General features: G+C 40.2%; 1 long non-coding RNA gene across 1 annotated transcript; it reads right to left on the reverse strand.

Annotated features, from left to right (window-relative positions):
• Window positions 1-16630: 16630 nt before the first annotated feature.
• On the reverse strand, window positions 16631-17293 carry LOC144785473 (uncharacterized). The gene is made up of 2 exons (XR_013601912.1): window positions 16993-17293; window positions 16631-16937 (listed from the first exon to the last, which is right to left on the reverse strand). It is a non-coding gene; the product is annotated as an uncharacterized LOC144785473 (long non-coding RNA).
• Between the last annotated feature and the right edge of the window lie 2848 nt (window positions 17294-20141).

Here is a 20141-nt window from a genome sequence, read left to right on the forward strand (position 1 = left end):
GCCCAGGATTGCTGTCTGTTACAGGGGATCTTGCATCCGCCAATTAACCCATAGAAGATCTCTTAGCGTGTTCTAAGTCCAGGGACACCCTTCCTTCCATTAAAGTGATACTTTGATCGATAAATAAGTTAGCCTTGGTAATAAAGTCATCCATGGGTCCTAGTAGTTTGCCCCTACCCCCCAACACCTTGGTTTTACTTCCTCTAGTTAGTACCATTGTTCTTGCTAAACCGGTATAGGGAGTTTAATAACTTGCATAAGCAGAGATTGATAAAGCTAGGTCTTTAAGAGCTTACAGATGCAGACTCAATAGGGAGACAGTACATACGATGTCCAGATGGATTACGGAAGGTGAAAATTTGGGGGGGGTGGCCCGGTCCGGTCTCTCTCGTCCTCGAACGGCCTCAAACGGCCCGCCCTTTGCCCGGGCTTCGCTCCGCGCTTCGTACGCGGGTATGAGTCTGGTTAAGAGCGTGTACGCTGGGGGCGTGGCTTCCGGGGAGAGCGGGCCAGGTATCTCCGGTTGGCCTCGCAGGGACTCCTGGTCAATGGAGTCCCTGCACTTCACGCTCGCAGCCCCGTTGAGCCGCCGCAGCCCACGCTCGCTGTCTTTGTGAAGCGGGTCCCGCGAAGCGGGACCGGCGAACAGTAGCAGCAGATAAGGAGAGGTGGAGAGGGTCAAGGTGAGTCAGGAACACCTCGCTCCGACCGCTCAGTGCAAAGTACAAACAAACAGGACCCGCCAGTTGGGGAGGGGAGGGCCGGTAATCAAAGGTCCAGGGCGCTGGGGGCGTGGCTTCCGGGGAGAGCGGGCCAGGTGTCTCCGGTTGGCCTCGCAGGGACTCCTGGTCAATGGAGTCCCTGCAGTTCACGCTCGCAGCCCCGTTGAGCCGCCGCAGCCCACGCTCTCAGTCTTCGTGAAGTGGGTCCCGCAAAGCGGGACCGGCGAACAGTAGCAGCAGATGAGGAGAGGTGGAGAGGGTCAAGATGAGTCAGGAACACCTCGCTCCGACCGCTCAGTGCAAAGTACAAACAAACAGGACCCAGTGGGAATAGTAATTTTTACCCTCCTGCTATCCAACGCTTTCCCTACTGTTGCACTCACTGGAGTGGGAACAGTAATTTTTACCCCTACGCTATCCAACGCTTTACCTACTGTTGCACTATCTGGAGTGGGAATATTAATTTCTACCCTTCCGCTATCCTACAGTAAAAATATTGTATATTTTTATAAATATTACGTTAAAATATATATATGTATTACAAAATAAAATGGTATGTTTATTTATTTTTACTTAATTATTTATTAATTTTAAGGGTATTTAAGTATTTTTAAGTATGTTTTAGTTAATTATATTTATTATTTCATTATTTGTAAATTACTTTTAAGACATTTAAAAAAATTCGATATTTTGACTAACTATATTTTTTACAACAATATTTTTGATTCAATATTTTTGTTCTTACCCGTTTGTAGATAGGAATTCGATATTTTTGCATTCTATATTTTGTCAACGATATTTTGGTAAGTCTATAATTTGGTATTCTATATTATGTCAGTGATCTAGTTACTCCACCCGGGTTTTTTCCCTCCCCTCTGAGCACCACCCTTCTTCTTCACTCTTACACAGAAAATTTCACTTTCACCGGGTATATTCTTTTTTTTGGTCTGGTGAACCCTCACCCCCTCCCAATAAATTAAAGAGTGAAACAGATATAAAAACACCGACCTTAGCATTTCATTTTTTCAGACGAAAAAATAATCTGCCAGAAAGAACTCCAATCAAAGGACTGACTCTGAAGACCCTGAAATAAAAGGAGACAATAGAAGAGACTGATATAAAAGACTGAGAAAGTGCCTTGGAAGTTTATCTTTAAATAAAAGGAAATTCCTGTATCTCACAAAAAACGCACTATTATTTATTATTTCCCTCCCGCATATTGAAAAGCTTCACATAATGTTACCCATACGAAACTGACTTGGTATCGGTGGCCTTTCTTCATTAATGTCTATACACCTCAAGGGCCCTCCTCTGCCGCTTTAGAATCCAATGCCATATGTCAATAGGTGGTTGATTGTTCATTGCCATGTTGATGATACTTAGTCAAGAAAGGTAGATCCTACAGCCCAGTACAATAAAAGATATTCAGACGGATGGGCATTTTTTAATTGATGATTTTCAATGATATAAACAGTCTCACTAATTACTAACTGTCCATGGTCAATCATCATGTGGCAGTATAATATGTCCCATAATGTCTGCAATAACAAATGTACAGAGTATCGGGTTGAAACTATACAGTGTGCACCTTGCATTTTTTTTATCATGGTCAAAGTTTACTAAACTTGTCAGTATATTTAAAGGTGATGTTCTAGGTAGCATAATATATTTTATAGGTTTGAAAATCACAAATGCATAAACTCTGCTTTTCTTCATGGTGCCAGTTTTTATTATGACTAGCTTGCAGCAATAAGTGGCTTGACTAATTTAGATGATGGGCGGAAAGCAGAGCAAATCAAATATTCTCCCCCAGTAAATAGATCTGGGTTAAATCCATTGCGCTTTTGCTCACAATGGCACCCCATGTTAGACCCAGCCATATGCAAATCAGTCTCGACCCTGGGCCTCATGGGAACAGCCCAGACCAAACTGCCAAGCCAGGTCCTCCCTGGACCAGAGACAAGCATCCTGGCATCGGTTTCAGGGCATCAACCCATACCACCCAGGCTAGCTTGAATCCCGTGCTACAGTGAGCCTGAGACCCATGTCAGGGCATGCCTGGTGCACTTAGGGCAAGAAAGTAAAAGGCACACAGATGATGGACGGGATACAGAGCATATCATACATTCTCCCTCAGTCAATAGATCTGGGTTAAATCCATTGTTCTTTTGCTCACCATGCCACCCCAGTTTAGTCCCAGCCATATGCAAATCAGTCTTGACTTTGTGCCTCATGGGAACAGTTCAGACCGAACTGCCGAGCCAGGTCCTTCCTGGACTGGTAACAAGCATCCTGGGACTGGTTTCGGTGCATCACCCCTTATCAGCCAGGCTAGCTTGAATCCAGTGGCACAGTGAGCCCGGGTCCCACGTCATGGCATACCTAGCGCACTTAGGGCGAGAAAGCAAACGACACACAGATGTTAATTTAGTTGACCACCAAACTGCATCCATGTTTGGGCTGTTAATTCCTCCAGACAGGAGCAGCTTCAATTGTTAAATCTTGCAAGACAAAAGATATACCTGCTGTGATGTCACTCCCTCAGATGTCGCTTCCTGTGATGGCACGAGTTGTGATGTCACTTCCTGTGATGTCATGCCCCATGATGTTACTTCTGTGATGTGAAGTGCAGTGATGTTACTTCCTGTGATGTCATTTCCTGTGATGTCACACGCTGTGATTTCACGCACTGTGATGTCACTTCCTGTAATACTACCTAACTCGGAGAGTACCCCCACTTCTGTTTTTTAGGACTTGTGCCCTAGGAAAGAGTAAAAAGAAGAAAAATAGAGGAAAGAAAGGAAGCAAGCACAACAACAGGTTACTTCTGGCTGTGCAGAGGCATTTATTTGTGTATGGCAGATCACATTGTTCATAAACAATACGGTTATTTGCACACCTGTAATTGATGGCAACTAATAGTAAGTTAACGAAACGGTGACTCGCACACCACTATTCATGTTAATGCAGACCACATTATTTGTAAATAATGTGGTGAGTCGCACACCAGTAATTGACAGCAACTAATGTAATTTATATGAACAGTGGTTCACACAAAAATATACGTTGATTTGCACACATGTGAATGACAGCAATTATTTGTAATTTGAAGACACTGATTCATTCAAATTACTGGTCAACAATTAGGGAACTCACACACCTGTAAAAGAAAGCAAATATGAACAGTGATTTATTAAGTGCAGATCTAATTTTACAGCATCCCATTTATTGACATTTTGGAAATTTTCACACTCATAATTTCATCACTTGTGAAATTGAAGGTTTTTCAGCACCTGTGCTCTTTGTATCCAATCCTGGGGATCCTACTTTAGGATGGACACTTTGGAAAGACGGCTTTGAGGAATACTTAGAGGGGATAGGTGAGGATGTGTATCAGACAAAAGAAAGTTTGTTATACTGAAACATTGTCTAGGTCCAAAAGGGAGGCGGATCGTCTGTCACCACTCTCTCTTGTTCCCACACTGCAGAAAGGAAGAATATCCCAATCCTCTACCAATGCCTCAATCACTGTCGCATATGTATATATATATATATATATATATATTCACAGAAAAAACCATAGGTTTCAGGAGTTATATAGTTAGGAATTAGCTTTTAAAAAACCTCTGAAATTCACTCAAAAAACTATAAGTTTTAGTGGTGTTATAGTTAGCTGGACATTTTACTCATACAAAACCATTGAAATTGCTCCTATATAGTTAGTTGTACTAACTATATTTCGCGCACCCGCAATCCACTGCTGATGATGTCACATATTAGATCATTCATGACATGGTCAGTGACATCACTGATGACATCTCAAATGACATCACTGATGACATCATCCAGTGAATGTGGTTTGCTTCGTTATTTAAATATGCATTATATATATAGCAATTTGCATTGAAGAATAAGTGGATATATATAAATAAATATTTGGATGGAGGATTTAGTAGCAGTGTAATTGACTGTTTACTTGACCAATTTATAATGTCTCACTAAATATAGTGGATAGTGACTAAACTGTGTGAATATCTGTATCACTTTGTCAGTTGTTGTGTAAACTGATTCTACAGTTGGTTACTAGCTATGTGAAAGCCTATATTAGTTATTGATTAGTTAACTGAGTATTTGTATGGGAGTGTGAAAGTGTGTGTGGTTCGGTGGGGGGGGGTGTGACTGTCCAAAGATGTGTGAATAGTTGATTCAGTAGATATATGAAGTTAAAACTACATGTTCTAACAGTTGTTTGGGTGAGTGAATATCTTTATGGGTGTGGTGATGAGCAAATATATTTCTCAATGGTACAGGTCCAACAAACTAGAAAAATAAAAGGCAGTGTATGTGTCAGTTGTTGTATATAAATAAGTATACATAAGACACAATGATTGTGTGAGTGACTGTATGGATAACTGTATACTTGTAATAATGATTTTATAATTCACTAAGTATGACTTACTATCTAAATGAATAGAAGAAGTGGTGTTTGTATAAGTGTTTTGGTAAGTAAATATGTAAGTATGATCCATTGTTTGCATAAGTGAGTAGGATGACTTCATATGTGAATAGGATGCGTGCTGTTGTTTAATGTCGATATAGATGTATAAGCATTTTTGATAGTGTTCTATTGTTCATTGACAGCATGTATGAGTGAATCCATAGGTAAGTGATGAGATGTGTGTATACATCTATGAATCACTGAGTGGATTTTTAGATACTTGTATTGCTGTGACAATGGATTTAAATATGATACTCTGTATTTTACAAACAGTGATGAAAAATTGTAATAGTGTATGAAAAGGTGTATGTGATTGTCACGTGGATGATGTCATCAGTGATGTCATCAGTGATGTCATTTGAGATGTCATCAGTGATGTCACTGACCATGTCATGAATGATCTAATATGTGACATCATCAGCAGTGGATTGCGGGTGCGCGAAATATAGTTAGTACAACTAACTATATAGGAGCAATTTCAATGGTTTTGTATGAGTAAAATGTCCAGCTAACTATAACACCACTAAAACTTATAGTTTTTTTAGTGAATTTCAAAGGTTTTTTAAAAGCTAATTCCTAACTATATAACTCCTGAAACCTATGGTTTTTTCAGAGAATTTCAAAGGTTTTTTAAATGCTAATTCCTAACTATATAAGGCCTGAAACCTATGGTTTTTCAGTGAATTTGCAAGGTTTTGTAAATGCTAATTCCTAACTATATAAGGCCTGAAACCTATGGTTTTTTCAGTGAATTTCAAAGGTTTTTTAAATGCTAGTTCCTAACTATATAAGGCCTGAAACCTAGGTTTTTTTCAGTGAATTTGCAAGGTTTTTTTAAATGCTTATTCCTAACTATTTAAGGCCTGAAACCTATGGTTTTTTCAGTGAATTTCAAAGGTTTTTTTAAATGCTAATTCCTAACTATATAAGGCCTGAAACCTATGGTTTTTTCAGTGTATTCGCAAGGTTTTTTTAAATGCTAATTCCTAACTATATAAGGCCTGAAACCTATGGTTTTTTCATTGAATTCGCAAGGTTTTTTAAATGCTAATTCTATTAGCGGATAACGTTTTTATATATTAAAACGTTTTTTAAATCTCAAATGCCTGCTTTGCTAACAGAGTTTTTAAGCACAGGCTCTTTTGTCTCTGGTGGCCATCTTGGGAGACTGCATATCAGAATTTTGTTTAATGAAATATAAGAGGATTTGAGAAGTCACTCAAAATGTGCCCTAATTTTTCTTTCTGCAGCACTAATAATAATTTCTATGGCAAAATGAACCCCCTCATTTTGTTCCTTTGTAAATTAAATGTTTTAAGTGTTAACACTTTATTCCAATCAAGATGACTTCAGGTGTGCCATACTTTTGTCATAAGTAAGACTTTTAGCGCTCTAGTTGTTCTTTAGAACACTCAGGGACATTCTGTCATTGGGCTATAGTTGGGCTACATCTGGCTGATATTTGGGCTACATTTGTTTTTTTTGTCTCTGGTGGCCATCTTTGGGCTACATTGGGCTACATTGGGCTACATTTGGGCTCTAACATATATATAGCCCAATGTAGCCCAATATATATTTTTTCAAAGTTACGTTTCGTAAAACCACTGGAGCACATATCTTGAGACATAGCAAAGGCACATCGGGCTACCAGTCCCTACAATTTTGCCAAGTTTGGTGGAAAACCATTCAGCCGTTCGGGCTAAAAGTGAGTCCAACCGCCCTATGGAAATTAACATGGGGAAAACAAGTTTTGGGACCCCCCTTTTATCTCGGCCCCCGCTTGACGAATCCCCCCCAAACTTTCAGGGAAGGACCGGAGCGCCGCGAGGCAAAGTTAAAGGAAATTTCAGGAAGATTCCTCAACCGGCGCCAAAGTTATTCCCAATAGAATGTTGCGATTTCCCTATGGAAAAAATCCTAACTATATATACCTACTGGCTATCGCCAGTAGGTAATATATATATATTGCCGAAATGCATTCACCAAACGCGGGTGTTGTAGAATCTTCTGAGCTTGTGCCACTGAATAAAGGTGCTTCCACTTACTCCCCTGCTGTGGCCTCTTCACTTTCGTCCTTGGAGGAGGTGGTTTTGTTCATATATATATATATATATATATATATATATATATATATATATATATATATATATATATATATATATATATATATATATATTACCTACTGGCGATAGCCAGTAGGTATATATAGTTAGGATTGTTTTCCATAGGGAAATCGCAACATTCTATTGGGAATAACTTTGGCGCCGGTTGAGGAATCTTCCTGAAATTTTCCTTAACTTTGCCTCGCGGCGCTCCGCTCCTTACTTGAAAGTTTGGGCGGGATTCATCAAGCGGGGGCCGAGATAAAAGGGGGTTCCCAAAACGTGTTTTCCCCATGTTAAATTTTATAGGGCGGTTGGACTCACTTTTAGCCCGAACGGCTGAATGGTTTTCCACCAAAATTGGCAAAATTGTAGGGACTGGTAGCCCGATATGCCTTTGCTATGTCTCAAGATATGTGCTCGAGTGGTTTTTACGAAAATTAACTGTGAAAAAATATATATTGGGCTACATTGGGCTATATATATATGTTAGAGCCCAAATGTAGCCCAATGTAGCCCAATGTAGCCCAAAGATGGCCACCAGAGACAAAAAAAAAACAAATGTAGCCCAAATATCAGCCAGATGTAGCCCAACTATAGCCCAATGACAGAATGTCCCAGAGTGTTCTAAAGAACAACTAGAGCGCTAACAGTCTTACTTATGACAAAAGTATGGCACACCTGAAGTCCTCTTGATTGGAATAAAGTGGTAACACTTAAAACATTTAATTTGCAAAGGAACAAAATGAGGGGGTTCATTTTGCCATAGAAATTATGATTAGTGCTGAAGAAAGAAAAATTAGGGCACATTTTGAGTGACTTTTCAAATCCTCTTATATTTCATTAAAAAAATTCTGATATGCAGTCTCCCAAGATGGCCACCAGACACAAAAGAGCCAAAATGTAGCCCAAATATCAGCCAGATGTAGCCCAACTGTAGCCCAATGACAGAATGTCCCAGAGTGTTCTAAAGAACAACTAGAACGCTAACAGTCTTACTTATGACAAAAGTATGGCACACCTGAAGTCATCTTGATTGGAATAAGGTGGTAACACTTAATACATTCAATTTGAAAAGGAACAAAATGAGGGGTTTCATTTTGCCATAGAAATTTTATTACCTACTGGCGATAGCCAGTAGGTATATATAGTTAGGATTGTTTTCCATAGGGAAATCGCAACATTCTATTGGGAATAACTTTGGCGCCGGTTGAGGAATCTTCCTGAAAGTTTCCTTAACTTTGCCTCGCGGCGCTCCGCTCCTTCCCTGAAAGTTTGGGGGGGATTCGTCAAGAGGGGGCTGAGATAAAAGGGGGGTCCCAAAACGTGTTTTCCCCATGTTAATTTCCATAGGGCGGTTGGACTCACTTTTAGCCCGAACGGCTGAATGGTTTTCCACCAAACTTGGCAAAATTGTAGGGACTGGTAGCCCGATGTGCCTTTGCTATGTCTCAAGATATGTGCTCCAGTGGTTTTTACGAAAATTAACTTTGAAAAAAATATATATTGGGCTACATTGGGCTATATATATGTTAGAGCCCAAATGTAGCCCAATGTAGCCCAATGTAGCCCAATGTAGCCCAAAGATGGCCACCAGAGACAAAAAAAACCAAATGTAGCCCAAATATCAGCCAGATGTAGCCCAACTATAGCCCAATGACAGAATGTCCCAGAGTGTTCTAAGGAACAACTAGAGCGCTAACAGTCTTACTTATGACAAAAGTATGGCACACCTGAAGTCATCTTGAATGGAATAAAGTGTTAACACTTAAAACATTTAATTTGCAAAGGAACAAAATGAGGGGGTTCATTTTGCCATAGAAATTATGATTAGTGCTTAAGAAAGAAAAATTAGGGCACATTTTGAGTGACTTCTCAAATCCTCTTATATTTCATTAAAACAATTCTGATATGCAGTCTCCCAAGATGGCCACCAGAGACAAAAGAGCCCAAATGTAGCCCAAATATCAGCCAGATGTAGCCCAACTGTAGCCCAATGACAGAATGTCCCAGAGTGTTCTAAAGAACAACTAGAACGCTAACAGTCTTACTTATGACAAAAGTATGGCACACCTGAAGTCATCTTGATTGGAATAAAGTGATAACACTTAATACATTTAATTTGAAAAGGAACAAAATGAGGGGTTTCATTTTGCCATAGAAATTTTATATATATATATATATTCACTGAAAAAAACCATAGGTTACACACCAGTTATAGTTAGGAATTAGCATTTAAAAAACCTTTGAAATTCACTGAAAAAACCATAGGTTTCAGGCCTTATATAGTTAGGAATCAGCATTTAAAAAACCCTTGAAATTCACTGAAAAAACCATAGGTTTCAGGCCTTATATAGTTAGGAATTAGCATTTAAAAAAACCTTTGAAATTCACTGAAAAAACCATAGGTTTCAGGAGTTATATAGTTAGGAATTAGTTTTTAAAAAAAACTTTGAAATTCACTCAAAAACTATAAGTTTTAGTGGTGTTATAGTTAGCTGGACATTTTACTCATACAAAACCAATGAAATTGCTCCTATATAGTTAGTTGTACTAACTATATTTCGCGCACCCGCAATCCACTGCTGATGATGTCACATATTAGATCATTCATGACATGGTCAGTGACATCACTGATGACATCTCAAATGACATCACTGATGACATCACTGATGACGTCATCCACGTGACAATCACATACACCTTTTCATACACTATTACAATTTTTCATCACTGTTTGTAAAATACAGAGTATCATATTTAAATCCATTGTCACAGCAATACAAGTATCTAAAAATCCACTCAGTGATTCATAGATGTATACACACATCTAATCACTTACTTATGGATTCACTCATACATGCTGTCAATGAACAATAGAACACTACCAAAAATACTTATACATCTATATCGACATTAAACAACAGCACGCATCCTATTCACATATGAAGTCATCCTACTCACTTATGCAAACAATGGAGCATACTTACATATTTACTTAGCAAAACACTTATACAAACACCACTTCCTCTATTCATTTAGATAGCAAGTCATACTTAGCGAATTATAAAATCATTATTACAAGTATACAGTTATCCATACAGTCACTCACACAATCATTGTGTCTTATGTATACTTATTTATATACAACACCTGACACATACACTGCCTTTTATTTTTCTAGTTTGTTGGACCTGTACCTTTGAGAAATATATTTGCTCATCACCACACCCATAAAGAGATTCCCTCACCCAAACTGTTACAACATGTAGTTTTAACTTCATATATCTACAGAATCAACTATTCACACAACTTTGGACAGTCACAACCCCCCCCACCGAACCACACACACTTTCACACTTCCATACAAATACTCAGTTAACTAATCAATAACTAATATAGACTTTCACATAGCTAGTAACCAACTGTAGAATCAGTTTACACAAAAACTGACAAAGTGATACAGATATTCACACAGTTTAGTCACTATCCACTATATTTAGTGAGACATTATAAATTGGTCAAGTAAACAGTCAATTACACTGCTACTTAATCCTCCATCCAAATATTTATTTATATATATCCACTCATTCTTCAATGTAAATTGCTATATATATATAATGCATATTTAAATAACGAAGCAAACCACATTCACTGGATGATGTCATCAGTGATGTCATCAGTGATGTCATTTGAGATGTCATCAGTGATGTCACTGACCATGTCATGAATGATCTAATATGTGACATCATCAGCAGTGGATTGCGGGTGCGCGAAATATAGTTAGTACAACTAACTATATAGGATCAATTTCATTGGTTTTGTATGAGTAAAATGTCCAGCTAACTATAACACCACTAAAACTTATAGTTTTTTGAGTGAATTTCAGAGGTTTTGTAAAAGCTAATTCCTAACTATATAACTCCTGAAACCTATGGTTTTTTCAGTGAATATATATATATATATATATATATCACATGGAGACAGCAGACAAAGGCAATAGGGAGATGGTGGAGGAAAACGAGGAAAAGAAAAGCAAACAGAGCGTCACTTCCGACTCAGCTCCCCCCCTCTCTCTCTGGCTGATGATGGAATACAAAGGAGGAACACGTAACCCTTAGAGAAGAGAGAAGAGAAAGGTAATAAGCAGTGTGTCTACAAAATAATACCATACAAACATGACCAGGCGCACAAGCAGAACAAAAGGATTTATCTCTTTCACCTTCCATGTAGTCTTTTAGCCACGAGGGTAGGATATATGACTTGAGGTCAATTTCATCCAGTTGTGGTATAAGTAATGTAATTCCTCAAGTAAGGCAACAGCAAAACAAAATAGTCCAGACCTTAATGATGCCTGTTTTACACTTTCTCCAAAACAAAAGACAAACGGGGAAAAAGACTTAACTTGATAGCTACTTAAACAAGCATTAGAAATGCAATCGGGCTCGGATTTATTTGAGTTTGAGCTAATGGCATTATAAATGCCAATGTATTGTTGCTATGTGTGTGTTGTCTTCTGTAAAGTGACTGGTGCTCTTATAATCACTGCCCTTGGGCCGAGCTACATAAAACCACAGTAAAAAAGGACCTTCTGTTTGCTTATGTTTAGGAGTCTCCAAAGGGAGAACATAATAATGAAACAGGATTGTTTATACAATAATAAAAACGTCTGTATTCCTTCTTAACATGGCTTTCACGCCTTTGTTTAGTTTTAACGATCCGTCATGGGTCATTAAAGCAGCTTTAGACCACATTTGAAACTGCGTTCACCTGACATTCTGGGGCAGATTTACAATAACTGGCGCATCCCGGCATATCAGCAGGGATGCGTCACGGCTCCGCCAGCATGGATGCGGGACGCATCTGTGCCGTAAAGGCAGCGCATTGCTGGAGTTGCGTTGCAAGCGCGACGCAACTCCAGCAATGCTCTGGCTGGCCCTATCTGTCCAATGCTGCGTCAATCCTTACGCCTGCTTCAAGCAGTCGCAGGGTTTTGACGCAGCATGGGCTCAAAAGTGACTGAGTGAAATCTTGTAGATTTCACTCAGCCACTTTTAGGAGGCGTTCCTGTGCCGGAACGCCCTCCCCCCCCCCCCACGCAGGAACGCCTCCTTCTGGCGCAGGGCTTTACAACGTGACGCATCTCCCATATATGTCACGTTGTAAATACCCCGCACCATGGCGCAGCTTTTGCGCCGCTGCTGCATCACAAAAGTGACGCAACGGCGACGTAAAAGAGGCGCAGGGGGCTTGTAAATCTGTCCCTTCATTTTTAAAGTATATGGTGATCCGAGGTGAAAATAACAGCTTTAGGTGATTTTCTTCATTTTCACCCGGCCACGAAATTACCGGTAATGCCGGAAAAAGACACGGCCGGTGGCACGCAGCCCCCTCAGGCGTGCTGGCCTTTCGGGCACTTTATTTCACTTCACCCACCCAGCCAAAATGTAGTGCTTTTAGTTTTCACCAATGTTTCTGGCTCTATGAGCTTTAAAATACATAATATATCACACATTTCTCTAAAAACAAGCCCAGGAGACTGCCAAATGCTGTTTCATGAGCGGTCGTGATCCGGGAAGGTGGCACGTGTTTTGGGCGGGTCCCTGCGGCCTGTGAGAGGGGCTCCCCTCCCAGGGGGCCTCTCACGCTGCTGTGAGCCTGCACTGCGGGGGGCCTCTCAAGGGAGATGACACCCCTCACACTGGGGATGACACCCCTCACACTGGGGATGACACCCCTCACACTGCGGATGACACCCCTCACACTGGGGATGACACCCCTCACCCACACTGGGGATGTCTCACCTCCCAGGGGGCCTCTCACGCCTGCTGTGAGCCGGCACTGCAGGGGGGGTGTCTCGGGGGCATTAGATGAGCCGTCTTTACCCCGCTTGGAGCGCGCACAGTGCCTGACGGTGTGAGATCTCGCTTCGCACCCAGTGTAGCGCCTCTGCCTCGAGGCACGCTGGCGGTCAGTCAATGAGCGCCGCGTGACGTCACTAATAACGTGGGGGGGGGCGCTCACACTGGTGGTGGGTGGGATGGAGTCTGAGCTACACCGGGAGTCGTCCCTCCCCCGTGTCACTAGTGGGTGTGCGATGACGGCGGTGATGACGCGCGTGGAAGAGACGCAGACATCCCCAGATACAAGACTGCTTATGAATCCATGGGCGCTGCCAGTGACGTCACCGGTGACGTGGGAGATGTCGGCTCCCTCCTGTTATAAGAGAGAAGGTGCTGTGAGGGGTGCACCGCTGCCCCTCTCCCACTCATACCGATGAAGGCTCCCGGGCTCCGTTTTTACCGATAAATTCAGACATAAAGCCTCCTGTGTGTGCATTTAATGTTAAATATGGACACAAACGTAAATCAGCTGGTTTTTTTAACGATTCTCGGCCCTGGCAGCCAGGACTGCAGCCCGGGATCCAGGGGGTTAACAAGGGTGCAGGGGCGAACGCGTGCGAGCGCCAATGCTTGTTTTCATATCAGGCATGGATGAGGAAACGCTGGTTACTGAGCGGCCGATGCGGTCCAAAGTGGAGGCGGAAATCGCCTCAGAAATAGATCAACACGGATCGATTAAAGTGGCCACATCTGGTAATTAATGCGGCAGGGGGCAGCAGGGGAACGTGGTGCCAGGGGGACCCTCAAATAAAGGAGCTCATACATGATATCACCCCGGGCTCAAGGGTGGGGGTCCCTTGTTGATCTCGCAGCGTGTTTCCATAGCAGCGCACTGAAGCTTCATACGTGGGCACCTGTAGCTTCAAACCCCCCACGAGTCCAGCGCCAGTGGAAGGTATTAAATATATGTCGAAAACTACGAGTTACAGACGCACGTGTGTGCAAAACCCAAACTAAACACAGATAGGTGAAGTAACTAATAAATGTGGAAGGAGCCGCACACGGCGTCTATGCCTGTGTGCACGTGAGGAGGACGCGCGCCCGACAAACACACTGCTAGATGGTGAACGCGCGCACACCATCTGGAATGCATTACACGGCCACCCTGACAGCTCCTAATTATAATTTATGTACTTCTTTGCGCGAGCACGAACGAAATATGCCCAAAATGGCGGAACAAAACTACATTTACCCTATCACTTCAAGCCTATTAAAACGACAACACAACGAAGACGAATCACTGGCCAGATGACAGAACACGCTAAGGAATGTGTGGAATTTGTCTCGGCCAAAGCCCTAGGAGATACTTCTTTTTTTCTTCTTTAACATTAGTTCTCTAACTCCTCCCACTTTCAGTGGGGAGGAGTCCGAGCCCTAAAAATAGAAAAGGGATCCCTTTAGTCACTGTTTGGGACACACTACATGAAGGCGCCCAAAAATCCCAACACAACAGTGACCATCTAAACAGAAACAGGAAGCAAGATCATAGAGGAGACGGGAACGCAATAGAATAGTCAGCCCATGCTCACCCTGAAGAAAACGAAGACGGAAATAGGCAACATCTACGAAGAGGGGAGGGGGGGAATATCCAAATGCAGGCCCGTAACAGCAGCAGGAATCTGAGTACTGATAAGGGAATCTCCAGCGAGGCAAAGTTCCGGAATGCAAGCAGCACATCAAGGACGCCGTAGGCAAAGACCTTCCGGTGACAGGAACCGGAAGCGAAACCAAGCGACAACATGAAGACAAGCAGGGTTTGAATACCTGCTGTCTTCACATGCAATCTCTGCAAGTGCACCCAAAATCGTACATGGCACACACACAGAAAGGTAAGAGGAGCTATAGAAATAAGCCCCACGGCCCACCCACTAACCCCGAACCTCAACAGCGGATTTGATACCATTTACCACTATTGATTGTAGAAGAAGAGAATGAGGCATACTTGGAGGCAATGGGTAAGAATTTGAATACAGACAAATCGAAAGTTTGCTATATTTAAACATTGTCTAGGTCCAAAAGTGAGACAGATTCTATACCATTTACCACTATTGAATGAAGAAGAAAAGGATGATGATGAAGAAGATTTGTATGAAACTGCAACAAACCAACTGGAGAGGCACTGTAAAAAAATAACTAAGGTGGTTGCTAGACATAAAGTTTTCCCTATGGAGCAAGCTGATTTTATTAACAAACTTTGCACAGAAGATCATATTGAAAGAGGGTTCCATAGCAAAAGTCAGAATCATTCCTTTGAGAAATGTACTAAAAGAATAATTTGTAAAATGTGTGCAAGTTAGACATTATACAAGAAATAGAGTCATCAGATGGGTTGTCACCTGCGGTGGTTGTGCATAAACCCAATTGAAATATCAGGTTAGGCATAGATTTGAGAGATGTCGATGAATGTGTATGGGTAGATCGCCATCCGTTGCCCAACATTAGGGAGATGTTTTCTCAATTGGGTGATGCCACAGAGTTCCCTACCTTGAATTTATCTAGTGCATTCCATCAAATTGCAAGCACTATACATCCTTCAAAACGCCCTGGGGTACATATAAGTATAAGAGATTGCCTTTAGGACTAATATCTGCCTCTGCAGTGTTCCTAAGAGTTATGCATAGATTATTTAAGAATGAGAAAAATGTCATGCATTTTCAAGATGACATACGTTTATGGCAAAATACCATGCAGAAACCTAGTATAATGTTCTAAACATTTTGCAAAACAGTGGTTTGGCTTTAATAAGAAACAAGTATAAATTTGAAGTTCAATCCATTGATTATTTGGGACACAATATTAGTAAACAGGGAATATCTCCCAAAAATAGCCTTAATTAAGCCATAGAAGATGCGACTCAGACACAAAACAAGGATCCACTTAGATCATTTCTGGGGATGGCAGAATATTATGTGAAGTTTATACCAACGCTTGCAGACAAAACAAAATATATGAGGGAACTAATTAAGAAAAATCAATAGCTCATATGGAGTGGCGAATGTGATTTCAGTAAGTTATAGAAACATATTACGTGTGCACCAGCATTGTCTGCTTTTCATATCAATTGTGAGTCCATCATTATGACTGATGCCAGCAATTTAGTAATCAGAGCTGTCTTCCTACAAAATATCAGGATCACTGACATAATATCGACAGTCAGAATATTGAGCTATAGAAATAAGGACGCAAGAATATCGATGTCCAGTATATCGAAGTCCTATCTACATTATGGTAAGTACAAAAATACCGTTGTTAAAAATATCGTTTTTTTAAGTTAAAAAACATAATGTCAAATAAAGTAAATAAGGTGTATGTAAAATATTACTAGGCAATCTTAGTGGTAGACAACAAGTTATTAGACCCAATTGTGACTAGGAACAGGCAAACAATAAAAGATATAATCATTAATAAAAGACAAACATGTTTTTAATATACATAATAAAAATCATATAAAGAACTGAAAATGTTCAGGTTATATGACAGTACAATAAAATGATATGCAATTGTTACATAAAATGACACAATGTACAATCTTTATAAAGAATAAAAAGACACCATCTGTTATTCAACGGTGTCCACAAACAGAATGAAGGAAAAATACTCGACGCGCGTTTCGGCGAGAACGCCTTCTTCAGGAGCCACAAGTTATAATAAGTGGAGACAGGAACAAGCCTAAAGTTGGTATCTTCATATGTATGGCAACAAGACAGTATACCTGCTAAGTATGTATATAGTTTCCTTTGTTGAAGTTGCACAGAAATAAAACATACAGCTGTAACGTATCCCTTCGCTGTATCCTGGTAGGTATCTTCGTGGATTATTTTCAGGTTCCGATTCTCGGTACTTGAGACGCGTATATTTGAAGAGTCTCAGCGATATATAAATATATAATAGGTCGATAAATCTGAGCAAAGAATAAATATATGTAGTCAGTAGTGAAAGATCCTTCGATGACCAGTCAATAAATAATCAAAATTGTGGTGTTTTCGTTATCCACAGGATGGTGGCTGATAGGAAAAACACACTGAAATCTGGATAGAACTTGCGGCGGTACCGGGATGTGGCGTGCCATCAGTCAGTCAGGATTACATATTCGACTGACGGCACGCCACATCCCGTGGATAACGAAAACACCACAATTTTGATTATTTATTGACTGGTCATCGAAGGATCTTTCACTACTGACTACATATATTTATTCTTTGCTCAGATTTATCGACCTATTATATATTTATATATCGCTGAGACTCTTCAAATCTACGCGTCTCAAGTACCGAGAATCGGAACCTGAAAATAATCCACGAAGATACCTACCAGGATACAGTGAAGGGATACGTTACAGCTGTATGTTTTATTTCTGTGCAACTTCAACAAAGGAAACTATATACATACTTAACAGGTATACTGTCTTGTTGCCATACATATGAAGATACCAACTTTAGGCTTGTTCCTGTCTCCACTTATTATAACTTGTGGCTCCTGAAGAAGGCGTTCTGGCCGAAACGTGCGTCGAGTATTTTTCCTTCATTCTGTTTGTGGACACCGTTGAATAACAGATGGTGTCTTTTTATTCTTTATAAAGATTGTACATTGTGTCATTTTATGTAACAATTGCATATAATTATATTGTACTGTCATATAACCTGAACATTTTCAGTTCTTTATATGATTTTTATTATGTATATTAAAAACATGTTTGTCTTTTATTAATGATTATATCTTTTATTGTTTGCCTGTTCCTAGTCACAATTGGGTCTAATAACTTGTTGTCTACCACTAAGATTGCCTAGGAATTTTTTACATACACTTTGTCTACCTTGCCCTAGGAGTCTTTAGTAATCACTACCCAGGGTGTCCTTGTTTTTCTCAAACTAAATAAAGTAAATAATACATATAATTAAAAGAAACATAGTTAAAAATATTTTAAAATGTTTAAAAATTAGAACTAATACATATAGGGGTCAATTCCGATTCGGTAAAATCCCCTACGAATAGCCGTACGGAGCATTTTTCCTGTACGAATCGTACACCTTCAACGTCCCCGTACGTATGATGAAGTACGATCCGAATCCAAAGAAGATCTCCGTACAAATCGTACGAAAGACCATACGACTTAAGGATACGTACAAATCGCTTTTGGAACACGCAGTACGCAACGTCCATACGGATCGAAGCAGCTTTTTCTAACCCAGCAAGTACGATTCGTTACGACAACACTCCGTACGACTCTTTTTCTACGGGAGTTTAAAACGTCCTTAAAAGCTGAATTCAACTCTAACCGCGTGCGAAACGGACCCCCCCGGGTACACGAGTACACCAAATGATTGCAGGGGTACGGTGCGTAGCGGTACGGTGCATCGGGGTACGGTGCGTAGGTGTACGGTGCAGAGCGGTACGGTGCACTGGGGTACGGTGCATAGGTGTACGGTGCACCAGGGTGCAGACCATAGGGGTACGGCGCGTATGTGAATGTGTGGCTCTCTGTACGAATTGCTCATACGACGTTTACCATACGAATCGCATTCTCGGTCTCCGGTCTGGATCGTACTTGTCGGGTCATACAGCACGTTTACGATTCATACGGTTCACTGTGAGGGTCCCTATCGTACGGATTTTCCCATGGTTTTCGTACGATTCGCAAAGATTCGGACGTATTTTTTCCTACGGAACGTACTATGCGATTCGGACGGATTTGTACGATTTGTACGGAAATGGCTATGAATTCGAATCGTCGTACGGATTAGTTTCCCGAATCGGAATCGACCCCATAATGTAAAAATAAATTAAACATATACATATAAATATAATATATATACTTAATAATATTCATAAATAATTATTTTAATAATGTATAAATGGTAAAAAGTACTGTTCCCACTCCAGAGAGTGCAAAAGTAGGGAAAGTGTTGGATAGCATTGGGGTAAAAATTACTATTCCCACTCCAGAGAGTGCAACAGTAGGGAAAGTGTAGGGTAGCGTAGGGATAAAAATTACTATTCGAACTCCAGAGAGTGCAACAGTAGGGAAAGTGTTGGATACCGTAGGGGTAAAAATTACTATTCCCACCTCAGAGAGTGTAACTGTAGGGAAAGTGTTCGATAGGAGAGGGTTAAAATGAAGATGCTTATCAATTAAATCATTATTTAAATTACATAACCAATTAATAATTAATTAACAATACATTAATTAGGAATGCCAATAAATTAAAATTAATAATTACTTTAATAAAATAAAATTACTTCCCACCCTATTCCCCTATAAACCCACAACCCTCTCCTAAAATAAATTAAAACAATGAATATAATAAACAATTAATCAATGAATAAAACTAAATTACCAGTTATTCATTAATTAACAATAAATTCATTATCAATACCAATAAATACAAATTAATAATTACTTCATCATAATTAATTTACTTCCCACCCTATTCCCCTATAAACCCAAAACCTGCTCCGAGAAAGAATTAACACAATTAGTATAATTATCAATTAATCAATTAATACAAAATAATTACCAATTAATAATTAATTAACAATAAATTAATTATCAGTACCAATAAATAAAATTTAAAAATTACTTAATGGGGGATTTCAATATTCACATTTGTGGTGACCAAAGGTTGTATTGTGTGGCTGAGCTTGGGTGCCTTCAGGCTCAAAATATTCATTTTGAACACTCACCACAAGGGGATACAATGAATGGTTTCCTGCAGGAATATGATCTGTCATCCCTTATGTGCTTGTCTGCGTAAGTTCACCATCCTAACCTTTAAAGGTAGGTGTGTTGGTTCTTTTATTGATTTTATTTTGGTAACATCCCCAACATTGTATTTAGTCACAGGATTTGCCATACTAGCTAGTGCTTTCAGTGACCACAATCCTTTGTGTGACCACTTGATTGGGACGGTAATGTCGT

Source organism: Lissotriton helveticus, chromosome 10, assembly GCF_964261635.1.
Source record: "Lissotriton helveticus chromosome 10, aLisHel1.1, whole genome shotgun sequence".
NCBI classification, from domain to species: Eukaryota; Metazoa; Chordata; class Amphibia; order Caudata; family Salamandridae; genus Lissotriton; species Lissotriton helveticus.